This window comes from Neolamprologus brichardi, chromosome 6 (assembly GCF_056152115.1).
Source record: "Neolamprologus brichardi isolate AB-2024 chromosome 6, ASM5615211v1, whole genome shotgun sequence".
NCBI classification, from domain to species: domain Eukaryota; kingdom Metazoa; phylum Chordata; class Actinopteri; order Cichliformes; family Cichlidae; genus Neolamprologus; species Neolamprologus brichardi.
The window spans coordinates 26,031,729-26,043,904 of NC_142109.1; the positions used below are offsets into that span (position 1 = coordinate 26,031,729).

Genomic DNA, 12,176 nt, shown 5'->3' on the forward strand with positions numbered 1-12,176 from the left:
TGAATGCCAACAAACAGTCATGTTTAAAATTAGCTAAAGGCACGTAGTATAAATGAGACCAATGATGAGTAAGAAAATGTTATGCCTACCACCTCTCTTTTATCAGATGAAAACACACAGAGGCATGCTGTATCATAAACAGGAAAAGGAAGTCCCTGTTATCTCTATATCATAGAGGTGCTACTCTTCGGTTTGATGGAAATAAAAAGTTCTATCCTGCAGTTCATGTCATTCACTCGCTGAGTCACGACTACATGTAGGTCTTGGTTAGGTCACACTGACAGATCAACTAACAAAGCATACAAACGGGGGCGGGAGGAATTTTGTTTTGACATCCAAGACCTTGACTGCTGAGGTGGTTTACTCCCACTGTTCATTCTCAGGTCAACTGGCATGACAAGCATTTTGCAGGATGCAGGAATTGGTAAATGCAACAATAGAAAATGACTTCAGCGCTTTGCTTTCAGGCCAAGAGCCAATAAAGTCAAAACAAAAATACTAATACAAAAGATTAAAAAACAAAATGCAAACAGAGATTTAAAAATAAATAAACACTGCATCTTCCAGGAGCCCTTGTCAGCATACGCAGCGGCAGTTACAGTGCCACAGGGTAAGATGCTGGTGTATCATGAAGAGGCGGAGCTTATGGGATCGCTACCAGATGGTGTCTTGGCTTGGACAACAGAAGAATGACAGCGCAAAAAAAAAAAAAAAAAGTTCAGGAAATAGATCCGAAGTTTTTTTTTTTCTTTCTTTCTTTTTTTTTTTTTTATTAAAATCCAGTAGTCATCTGACAGCACCAGAATTAAAATGTATAGGTTCCTGTGCCAGCACCGAGTCCTCCTGTATTTCAATTCAGCGTTGTCATCTTAGCTTAACACTATAAGAAACAGCAGGGTTTGAGCGGTGATTTGGATTGACACACGCCACTAAGCCACTCATTCAGGTCAAACGCCAATTAAAACTGTGGTTGAGATTAGACGAGAGTCACACACAAAACAAAGTATAACGAACTCTTCACACGTGGATGACAAATTAACCAATATTTTCCTTACTCATCACTCACATTGGCGTGTGACTGATAGCTTTTATTTATGCTTTTTCCCTCTCTCTTCAGGAAGAAGCCTGAACCCCGAGGCTGAAATAAAAAACACTCAATTTGTGTGTTTACTCAAATATCCATTAAACATCAGTATTTCCTATATGTCTTTACCTCTAAGAATCCACTGGGAACTCAGGAAACCACTCTTTGTCTGCCTGATCTCCCTGCCATAGCTCTGATTTATACTATGAAAACAAATAAAAGCCTCCCAAAAAGTAAAATCCTCTTTAACTGAAGGCAGCTGGGCAGCACAGAGTTATGTAACATGATATTGAATTCATCCTCCTGCCCGCACTGTTTTGCTTGCTGAACAACTTTACACAGGCCTGATCAACAAAAGCCCAAGACAAAAGGTTTTGAGAGCAGGACTTTGATATAAAGACTTGTATATAGATGCATTGGCTGTTCTGTCCTGTTCCGTGCTTTATATCCACAGCTTTTCCTATATCTTCTACTGCAGGTATTCTGAGGAATACCACGTGGGAGAAACTTGACAGATGTGTAAATAAATGCATTTAAGGAAGGTGTGATTGACAGTAGAAGCTCACGCATAAAGTTTGCCGACTGGAATCTCTGCGTGGCTGAATGCAACAGCTGTAGTTTCACCAAAATAAAACGACTCCCCCAACCCCCCACTCACAGTCACACGCATGAATACACCACCCCATCCCTGCTCTGTCACAACTTCAGCAGTCCCCAGCATGAACTTCCACCACCCCGCCCCCACCTCCCCCAGTCTCTGTCAATAGATCATTGTCCTCATCTCGAATCATCTCAGTCTGCTCAGATCCAGAGGAATCGACGTTTTTGGAGCGGTGGGGGTGGTGCTGGTGGTTGTGTGTGTGTGTGCGCATTTGAGAGAACGCACAATTAATCCGAGTAAGAATGAAACCCGATCCTCACATTACACCAGCAACATTTATAATCTTAATTTCATGCTCGATGACAGATGCTTACACTTTTTGAATGCAGCCCACTGAAGATGCCAGTTTATACTGAGCTTTGTTCAGTGAAAGACTGGAATTTACAAAGGCAATGCCCATTAAAGTGTGGCATTGCATGATAACGCTATTATTGCAGTCGATCTAAACTTCACAATTCTGTGGCTGATAAATGAGGTGGGCTGTGTTTACTGATGTGCACTAGACTGTGACTGCAGCACCCGAGGCGAGCACAACCTCGAGACCTTTAGTGACCCTTCCTCTTTTTCCTCCATCTGCACGCTTAGAAGCACCAACAGACAACATGTCTTCATCTGAGGGTAAGCTGTCCATGAAAAAGTTCCCATTTATAAAACAGTGCCACGAATCACTGCTACGAACCAAAGAATGCTCAATGTGACTTTAGTTAGTTAGATAACAAATGCAGCGAGTTAAAATTGAGCTTGGCCTTAACTATCAGGTAAGAATAAGAGGTCAGGCATAAAAACTAACTGTACAATACAACTTTCATGTATAAAATGACAGAAAGTAACTTAAAGTGCTAAAAGAATGACTTGAAATATCTTATTCGGCCAAAATACATCAAAGCAACTCTTTACAGTTCATTACAACCTAATGTAAAATCTTATTTATGCATAGTATGAAAATATTTGCTGCAGAGAAGAGATAGACGAGAAAAAACAGCGAAAGAAAAAAGGACAATTAAGGATGCGTACATGTTTGTGACTTTTCGCTGCAGTTCAACTGACCACTTCCTTGTATTTGAATTGGTTCTGTGGACAGCCTCCATTAGTGGAACTCAATGTTTATCTCTAAGACAGAGGACTCATCCATTACACACCAATACTTCTGACATTTGGAAATGGAGAGCAAGTGCCTGAGACAAGGCACAACTCTCCATCTTCATCTGATGACAGCTGGCTAATCTAGAAGCCTACACAGACCTCTCTCCAGTCCTTCGACTCTGCTCTGCTTCACTTTTATCCATCTCACTCTGATGTTTCGTCGTATACAATATGCAAACTTACTAGAAAGGCAGGAGTAAAGCAAAAAGCCATGAGTAAACATATGTAGTCACAGAAACTCCCTAAAAGGCCGAGTGACACTGCCCGGGCTCTCCACTCACACACATGCATGCAGCTACTGTCTTTATCGTGCTGGGGCAGATGGACTTCAAAAGCAAGCCTGCCTACATCTCTGCCACCTCTAAAAATAGACAAACTGCCTTTTGGGTTGTGTTACAACCCTAATAACAACAATACCAGGAAAGAATCTGTGCGCCGCTAATTATATTCCCGAGTGCTGCGAAACAGTGACCTGTAGCGTAAACTTTCCTAATGCACACACCCAAACACACAGAGACAAGTAGGTGCGTTCCCTGTCCAAACACGCCTGCGTGAGAGCTCTAGCAGTGAAACTGAAGGACAATGTTTGAGCCAAAAGCTCAGCAGCTTACATGATCCTCCAGCAGCTTTGCTATGAGATGAGGAAAGCTCCTCTTGAATCCATCACTGTGCCAGCAGCAAGCGTTACCCATGACACAGGGTAATGCCTGGCTACCAGTTTAAGCTGATGGTTTCTTATGAAATCTTGATTTAGAGCAATGACTAGTGACTGTGGATGCATTTTAACTTGCAAATATATTCAGTCTAATATGTTTCTCTCTATACTTCATCTATAAGGATTCTAAAACACTCCCTGCTATCTTCCTTCACAGAGCTAATCTTCTCTGGTGCTCACACTCAGTGCACTATTATTGCCAGACGTGTTTACAGTGCAGAGGTCTATATGCCTGAGCGCCCTGGCAGCCGCACTAACATGGAATTCCCCTAAAATTGCCAATCGGTTTTTTGGATAGTAACCTTTGGAGTCTAGTGGGAGCAGAAAACAGATCCCAAGTCGGATGAATGAAACAAAAACATCCGTCCGTAAGACAGGGGGAATACATACACAATATGCAAACAGGTGTACTGACACAAGCAGCCGACACACAAATATAATGCAAGCACAACCAACCTTGTGTTTATTTCCTACTTGGTCAGTGAATGGGAGAGAATGGGGAGTAGTAGTAGGCAGCTGAGGCAAAACACATGTCTCTGTTTCTCACTGCTGCTCGGTGCCCGTGCACAAATTCCACCAGTGAGTCCCAGAAAGAAGCCGGGAGAGACGAGAGAGAAAGAGCGGGATACGAATAACCAGGCGGCGATCAGAAAACCAGTCCGTCCACGCGTCCCTGCAGATTTTCCATATAAATGCTCCTCGGTGAAGCTGCCAGCAGACAGCAGATTCTCCCAGATTCTTACAGTCTCCCCGTCTTGGCTGCTCTAGCGTTCATCAGATAGAGAAGTATCAACAGCTGTGAGTGTGTATGTGAGAGGATCTGTGTATGTGCGTGCCCTCAGTGAATGGGGGCGTGTGTTTGTGTGGAAAAGAAGCTAAAGCGACCACGTGATGCAAGCTTAATCCCCCGCCCACTGGCTAAAAACACACACACACAGAATCAGGCAAAGGCATACATACAGGCTTTTTGACCAATCAGAGCTCAGGCTCACACACTAATCACACCTCCCCTCCTCCACTGCCTTCTCTCTCCCTCTTTCTCTCTCTCTCTCCATCTCGTCTAGCCTTTTTCTTCCTCTCTTTTTTTTTTCTTTGATCCATTCACATCCCTCACATTCCACTATCCGCTCTCGCTCGCTTTCTTTTTATGTCTCTCATTCACACCCACTGCTGTCCTTCCCCCCTCGCTGGGCGACTGTACTAAAGGTCAGTGTTTATTAGTTTGGCTGGAAGCAGCATAACTGCAGCCGCTCAACCTGCTGCAGCAGAAACTGCTCGGCTTTCACTGTCACTTCTGCCCCATTGAATCAATGCTATCTGGCTCTCTGATAAAATCAAATACCAACAGCCTTACAAAAGAACATTGTTAAAAAGTATCATTTAATGCCATAATTCAGTCACCCGTCTGTCAATACATCTGTCACATGACAGCTCTCTGCAAGTCTGTGGCCCTACTCACTTTGCCTATACATTTTCCTCATACTTGTTGCTGTTCATTATATCTCTAAAGCCATTTTTGAAGCCATGACGACATCTTGTATTTCTACACTCCCTAAACTTGCTCAAAAGCAACTCAAAGCATTTTCTCTTTCTTCACTCTATGCTGGTGAGGAATATGAAAAATGTGTCCTCTGGTTTTCCGTCTCTCTTTATCACCAAAGCTGTTTTTCATGCATGAACTCCAAACAATGTGACGAAAATCAGGTTAGGACACTGTGAAAGGTTGTGCACTACATCAGATAGTGTGTTTCGAGTTTTAAAAAGTGGGTGCTGTGTGCACTAAGAATGTAAAAGGAAGTTCACAATACACCCGTACACTTTTTACGAATTCATCAACTCTTCCCTACATTATTCTCATATTAACACTGTCGGACATCTTGCAGACTCTTTAACAGACTCCAATCACACAAGCCTAGAGACCAGTTGGCGACGGAATGAATTGGCGGGTGGTTGCTGAAAGTTAACTGCTGTCGTTACGTGAAAGAGGTATATGGTGGTTCACCCAAAAAAAACAAACAAAAAAAACCCCGAAAACTGAAAAAAACTAACATTTTTGTGATTTGTTTGGTCGCTATCAGACTGTCAGGGTTGCCTGTATTGTCCATTGAAGACACTGATATGATGGTTGGCCACAAAAGGTACAATTAACAAAATGGCAAACCAATACTGATTATGAACTTGAACAAAATGGAAAAATCTGGCCTTAAAACAACTGCTAAGCATTTGGACGAAAAGTGATTAGCAGAATGATAAACAGATGTGTCTTAAAGGGAAAAGAAAACAGACGAATGTTGCCTTCCGGTGAATGTTAACAGGCTATACAGTGGGAACAAGGAGCATCTCCCGGCTCTGTACCTGTTGAGCAATCAAAGCAGGAAATAAACTAAATCTCTACAACTGCAAAACACAGACCACAAACTCAACCCCCCAGTGGGGAATAAGCTAAGCCACAGATGACTTAACCACCAGAGAAACACATGGCACACATGGCACAATAGTTGAATGCAGTCCAATTCACAAGCCATCCATGCAGAAGACAAACAAACAATCCAGGCAACCAAGATGTCAACAACTTGTCAGCCAGGTCATTCATTCTAATGTTTGCTTTTAAAAGATCAACGCTTCACATCAAATGCAAATTTACATATGGATGCTTTACACACACTCTGGATTTAACCTTGTAAGAATGTACATAGTGATGATGCAGATAAGCTGAGAGACTCAGCATCAGGTATGGTTAAATGAAGACATGCATTTGAAGCTAAAATCTTAAAATATGAATAATATACAAACTGAAATAGTTCTAGACTGTGATCTTTCAACAACACTTTCAGGAAGTTGTCATTCAGAAGTACAACAGTGACCCAAAGCACACAGCAGGGTCATAAGGACACATCCTCAAGATAAGAACAAGACCTTCTGCAACAGATGGCATGACCCCCACAGAGCCCTGATCTTCACATCATCATTCAGGGATTACACGTGGAAACACTGAGACAGTCTTAATCTACACTTAACATGTTGTTAGCTAATTAATATAAACGAATGATAACATTAGTTTGTTAAGCATCATAACCATTTTCATTCCCTATCAACTTTCAACAAAGCAGCACAAGTTGCAAGGTACAGTAATGGCACGTCAAGTACCAGTTGAGTCCTGCAAAAGTGTGTCACTATCATAACAAAACTCACACATTACGCAAAATGTCATGAAGTTTCCTTCATGAGAGCCCTAGATAACAAAGGGCTATAGTACACATTCATGTGATCACCTGATGGCTTAGATGATATGGAGTTTTTGTTTAGGTTCCTGCAAGAGTAACGGTGATAACACTGCTGCAACAGACGCCAAGCCGCACCCACTTGATATCTCACAGCTGGAAAATTGCCAGAAGATAACTTTATCAAAGCCCTGCAATATTTTGTGACATCAGAATTTCCTCTTGAGTTTACATCCGACTTCATTTTAAAGCACAGTTTTTGCCTACAACACCACAAAGTGGTGAAAATGTTGTGCTTGTTTAGGTTGCACAACAAATTAATGTGCTAAATGTATACAAGTTAATAATACTTGTGTGTAAGACTGTAATACATTCCAAGCATCTCAAGTTATATGTTGAATTTAAAACCAAAAGGTGACATGTGCAATACGTCATTTTCACTGGGGAATTACCCTTTACCGGGAAATCTACCATCATACGTACGTCATAGTCGCACACCTGTCTGAAATCCTACACCGTAACTTGATTTGCACCACCCTAGAAATGCAAGTACACGCCGTGCTGACGTAGCCCGCAACAATGGTGATTGGACCCTTGATTCTTCCTGCATATTTCCGACTACTTTAGGTCACAAAGGAATGAACAAAGAAGTAGAAAAATACGTTTTTTTTCCTTTTTCTTCGGAAAAGAGAAAAAGAGGAAGAATAAAAAAAAAAAAAAAAAGAAGAAGAACCTGACCAAAAAAAAGTGGGGATCCATGAGGGAAACAAGTCCCAGTGTTTTGTTTCCATTGGCTGGCACCGCATATAAAACAGTGGGAAAACACCACATAATAATGATCACTAATTGCACCAGCACAAGCAATGGCATCAACAGCTTATCTTTCATTCCATCTTTTCAACAACAGTGGAGAGTATGAGAGAGGTCAGACCTGGGCATGGTAGGGCCTGTGAGCAACATCCGGCGCATTGGTTGGACCCGACTATAATGTCCATGGGAAAATAGGATTTAAACAAAAATCCTAATAAGTATATGTTATGCAAGCAACACTGCGAAAGCAAGGAGGAGTTTTCTTTAAAGATAGAATGCATTTTGGGATCAACTTGAATGAGAGCATCAAGATCAAATGTGACATGATATTTGAATGCAAACAATATTGTGATATTTAGCATACCCATATATCAGTATCATTTGTTTGTATTGACAACATTTACAAAAGAAAGTTGAATTTTATGGACAGTTTTAACGATAAGACATTTTATGAACGAATCCTCATGTTTCATTCCCCACAGCCCCTTTTCCATTAGAAGAAGACAAATCCTTTTATTGTCATTCAATACAAGTTATACATTCATAAAGAGTATGTATTTTATAAGGCTGTCATGTTTCTGTATCATCCCTTTCCTATTAGACCCAAAAAGATCAGCCTCTTTAATGATCTGTTATTTTTAACATTTTATAAAAAATATATTGTACAATTTGTCATCCAATTAAAGAATATTTGCTACATCAGTTTGCCTTGCACTTTATCTGAAACATAAAAGCTTAAATATGCAGTAACTAAAGCTTTCAGACGGTGGTCGCATCAATTATTATTTGTCTGTGAGACACTCACAGGTACAAACGATATGATTTTAACTGACATGGAATATTTGAGACACTAGAGTTAAATTCTTCCACTGAGTATATAAAGTACAATATCTACAATGTAAATTCTGTCATAGTTGTACCTTCAAAATAAAATGAGACGAGTCACATGAGCTTGTTTATTAGCTAAAGTTAGCATTGTTGTTGGCTAAAAGTACTAAGCACATGGCTGTGGTGTTGGCTGTCCCAGATACATCACATGCAGATGAAAAAATACAATTTACTCAGATAAAAGTCAAACATAAAATGAAGATTTTATGCATTTCCTTCGAACATCACAGCTGTAGCCGCTACTGTCGTGGTTGCTAGGCAACAGGAACTACCTAGCTACAACAACAAAAAACAACTTTCTTTTTTCTTTTTTTTTTTTCTTTTTTAAAAAAAAAGGCCGGCAATGACAGAAATGGCTAGGGAAAAAAACCTTTGTTATAGCGTTCATGTCGCATATTAATTACGTCGCCCTAACCCTAACTTCACACAATTAGGTAATACTGGATGATAATAGAAAACCAATCAATCCGAGTTGGTACTTATGGAAAAGTGGCTTATATGTCTGTATTGTCAATTTAAACAATAGCAGTGACTAACATGTTTTTTTAAATACCTTTATATAGCATTATCATCACTTTGACTTTTCAGGTCAATTCATTGCCCTTGAAGGAAAGGTCAGAGGTCAAATGGGAAATTATATTTTAAATCTTTATACATTTAGCATTTGTTAACAATACACACCAGAGGGTTTTCTCAAGGCCTTTTGTCAAATTTCGGTCAATAAATGATTAAGATGCCTCTGTGGATCTTGGTTAATGCAAACCAAATTTTAATGGATTGTTAACGTGATCCAACTCTACACCTCTACAAAGGTTATTTTTTTGTTTTTTCCTCTCTCTCATTCTCGCTCTCAAATCTACCTTCATATGTGAACAAACATTCTCAGTGACGAAGTTAACAAATCCATATACAGATTACCTTTCAGCGAGGATTGCTGCTCTCCTTTGAGATTTAAACCAGACTTAAACTGAACACGCTTGTTCAAATTGTTAATCTACTCTTGCCAGGAGCAGTTTATACAGAGATAAAAATTAAAACTGACCAAAAATGAATCCAGTTTATTGAACTCAATTCTGCTTGACAGTTCACAACAATCCCAGTTTCTCATGTGATCCCATGGGAAAATTAATTGCCCACCTCTTTGATAGATATTCCTCACAGAGTCTGGTTGCCACTGGCCATGTAATAATAGGCAGATTCCCTTAAATGGCATCAGATACATGTGGAAGAAATCACTGGAGTGTTTGCTCAACTGGCTGCAGCTGGCCTACACCAACAAACAAGCAGCCATCACATGACTAACAGTTTATTTTCCCCAACAAACTGTCTTCTACAGAAAGAAGAACAACAATGCACTCTGGGGACATTTTTGCAATGCTGGTTTGTGAGAAAACACGAAAAATGCTTTTATCACCTTTATTGAATACCTTTATTGGTATGCAGCAGCTGGAGGGGACCTTTTATTTGAGATTGAGGATAATCCTTCACAGCTCATCTAAAAGAAAGTGTTTAAGAGTAATAAACACCTTTATAGCAATCCAAGTCAAGAGAAAGTAACACTGCAACAATAGTGCAGCAACATCAGCTTGGGCATCTCTGTACACAGCTGTAAATCCTTTAATACAAGTGTATTATCCATTTATAATCTGTTATATGCATAATTCTATACAAGCAAGATTTTTGTTACACTGCAGCACTTTCGCTAGAAGAATATGGAACGGACAAAAAACCTGCTTCTCGCAAATCACATCTGAAGAAACCACTTAAAGATTAACTAAAGATCATAATAACTTATGAAGGATCGCACTGCAATCAATTGATTTCCTTGCACTCTATCCAGTATGTTGTTACTCTATACTAACAGTTCCAGTTGGTAAAATATTAGTTATATTCAAACTGCCAAGACCCGTGTCTAGACAGCATTCTCTTCTGCAGTGCGGTAAATATGCCAAGTATAGACTGGCACAGAAAGGAGACTGATCCCTCTCAACCCCTCCTTCTGGACGTCGGTGCATCACTCAGCACTTTTACAAACTCCACACACACGGACGCACACAGACAGCTGACTCTGTGAAAAAAAGCTCTGTGCACAATGTTGAATAAAGCCACTTTCACACAAAACCCCAAACAGTTAACTGTATAAAGATAACAGTGTAGTACAGATAGAGACACGCTTACGTTTTGAGCAGTTTATTAAAGGCTTAAAAGCATCCAAGTTATTTTAATAGCAAAACTGAGAGTATCTGAAAGAGTTTTAACACAACAATATAAAACTATTAAAGATTAACTACAAAACCATAAGATAAACTTTTCAGACGTGACTACTGGCTCCAACAATCTGTTATCAGCTTTCTGTCATTCAGACAGAATGCTGGGTAGTCAGTCTGTCGATGCTTTCTTGGTCATTAGCAGACAGGCGTGCATGGGTATCTAATCATTTGTATCTATACAGTTCAGATTTGCGCACCAAGTCTAGTAAGATTTCTGAATTTACAGTAAATTACAGAAAGGCATGTCAAAGGTCTGAATGGATCTCCGGACATTTTTGGGAGAGCCGGGTTGGGACATTTCAAGTTGCTTTTGCTCACGTGAGGAGGAGACTCACTTTTAGAAAACTCTTATTTAGATCATGGTGCTGCCTGGATAATGCTCTAAAGGCGAGTCTGGATATCACACAGACTTTGTACCAGGGAACTGGCATCTTAAAGACAGTTTTATACAGTTTGGACGTTTGTGTTCTTACACGCAGTTCCACCCGGTAACAAAGTTCAGGGCTGCAGTGCATGTGTGAAAACAGCTTTTGTTTTGCCATTTCACGGAGTACAAATGAGAGAACCATCCAGGTGGGACCGTCTCAAGATGCTGCCCAATCAACAACATATCTCACTGGGTGATGAGAGCAGGCTAGTCTCTGAACAACAGCTAATTATGGCTGTGTGGACACCAAAATTACTGTTATTTCCCCTGGTTCAGTCATGTGAGACATGACAAACAAAGCTGCACTAATCCTATACATCTAAAAAAAGAACGCTTAGTGCTCTAACACACTCCACACAACTGTTATTAACTTTAAAGATTTATGAGTCATTTGCACACTACAGTACTCAAGTAATCCTACATTTTTTTGTTGAAGTCATCCACTCCTTGAATCTTGCGATAAGCCGTGGACAAAAACGGAGCACAACAGAGGAGAGGGCCCGACCGTTTGCTGGGCTGAATGCTTGCTGGTATCCATTTACAGCCAAAGCCCTGCTATCAGCGTTCTGTCAGCATTTCCCACCAAACGGCGAGCAGTAAGAGGAGAGGAGCAATAGGGCACTTTCACTGATGTTAACTACCAGGGAATATATAAACATCTGAACTCATGACCAGGGGAAAAGGAAAAAATAGACGCCACACGCACACACAATAAAATAGAAATAGACTAATGTGGAGACTCCTCAAAGGGGAAAGGATGGATGTGGAATTTCTTAACATAATAAGACAGTTAATGGTTATAAGGAAAAACCCCTGACCTTACTTCAAATGCCATTCGCCCACATGTCAGGAAGTTCAAGTTTATTCCTTAAAGGAAGTATAAATCCACAGGACAACTGCTTCACAATTACTGCTTGACAGCTCCTATGCAACATCAGATAATCAGTTTTGACAAAA

At 40.3% G+C, this 12,176-nt stretch overlaps 1 protein-coding gene across 7 annotated transcripts in view; it reads right to left on the minus strand.

Moving 5' to 3' along the window:
* The window catches only part of add3a (adducin 3 (gamma) a), a 104,984-nt gene that overhangs the window by 33,686 nt on the left and 59,122 nt on the right, over nt 1-12,176 (minus strand). For 5 of the 7 annotated variants that reach the window (XM_087841915.1, XM_087841913.1, XM_087841912.1 and 2 more), the window contains exon 1: nt 4,060-4,468. The exons of the other annotated variants lie outside the window; for them this stretch is intronic. The gene's annotated coding sequence lies outside the window, so the exon portion shown is untranslated. Of the gene's footprint in view, nt 1-4,059; nt 4,469-12,176 lie in introns of those variants that run through there. 7 annotated transcript variants of the gene reach the window in all.